A 1,561-nucleotide genomic window follows, 5' to 3' on the forward strand; every position below is an offset into this window, starting at 1 on the left:
CAGGTGAGGCTTTAAAGATGTCTTCTTCTCTGATTGATGTTTCTGGTCTGTCTCGTTTCCTGGATACTCTTTCAATCTGTCTGACCTCGTGTTTATCAATGACCTCTGCAGATTCTCCCTCTGTGATGTAGAGCTCTGTGTAGATCTGATTCAGAAGGGTTGGGTTTCCTGCTTTAGCGATGCCCTCAAACACACACTGGAACCTCTCCTTTAGTGTAGATTTGAGTTTGTGAGGACAAATAGCATCTAGAAGTTTTCAGAGAATAAACAAACAAACAAAAAAAGAACAACATAAGGTACTTGTTTACTGTTTTAATAAAACGAATAGACAATTTAAATTCCATATATCATCATTCTTATGTGTTGGTCTATGTAATTTGAAATTAGTATATTCTTTATTGAACACCAGCAACTTAAATCTTTAGAGGAATCCACTTACTTCTCTGCAGACGGTCAGCCAGCTCATCAAGCTTCATTCTTCTCATGAAGTCCAGGGTGATTTTCACAAATGCCTCTCTGCTGCTCCTCCTCTGATCCTCCTCCTCCTCCCTCTGTCTCTCTAAGCATTCTGGGTAACCTGGACTCAGAACCTTCTGTATTTTCTTCAGCTCGTTCTTCACAAAATTGATTATGTTGTCCTCCAGCAACTGGAACAAAATACTTCATGAATGACCCAATCAGACTGAAATCATGGAGCCAAACATCAGATTCATGTTGGGCGTACTGACATTCCAATGGTCTACAAAGAGCAGCATGGAGATGACTGAACTCAATACATGTAAAAATAGTTGTTGTACATGTACAGACCGTAAATATGGAGTCCAGCTGTGTTTGATGCTGCTGGGCAGACTGACCACTGGAAACCTCTGAGCTCTCCTGATCCACACTGTGGAGGAATCATGAGGAATTAGCTCACATGTCTGTCCCCAGAGAGACAAAGACCGGAAAAGACACATAGATGCTTCTCGTGAATAGAAATTAATTCTTAAACTATATTTAGGTGTTCAGCCAAACTGCTGGCTATTCTGACATCAAAAGCAAATTGGAGCTTATAGTGTGTCTAGCTGATATTTTGAATACAAGTTCCTTTGCGCCTGTTGAATTAATTTTTCCTGTGATTAAGCATATTTTTATATGTGGCGTTTAATTCTTCAGAGTTTTTGACTTCTTTTGTCAGAGCTCTTCTCTAAATACTGTCCTAGATTTAACACTGTCCGAGATGCTGGAGTTAAACTTGTGTTTAGTGCCATCCTTTGGTTGTACAGAACATTTCACCAGATTGGTTGCTGCAACATACTTACAGTGGGATGCAAAAGTTTGGGCAACCTGGTTAATAGTCATTATTTCCCTGTATAAATCGTTGGTTGTCACAATAAAAAAAAAACAAAAATGTCAGTTAAATATATCATATAGGAGACACACAGTGATATTTGAGAAGTGAAATGAAGTTTATTGGATTTACAGAAAGTGTGCAATAATTGTTTAAACAAAATCAGGCAGGTGCAATAATTTGGGCCCCACAAAAAAAGGAAATTAAATCAATATTTAGTAGATCTGCCTT

Source organism: Pundamilia nyererei, unplaced genomic scaffold, assembly GCF_000239375.1.
Source record: "Pundamilia nyererei isolate P.nyererei 1_Seehausen unplaced genomic scaffold, PunNye1.0 scaffold00457, whole genome shotgun sequence".
Lineage (NCBI taxonomy): Eukaryota > Metazoa > Chordata > Actinopteri > Cichliformes > Cichlidae > Pundamilia > Pundamilia nyererei.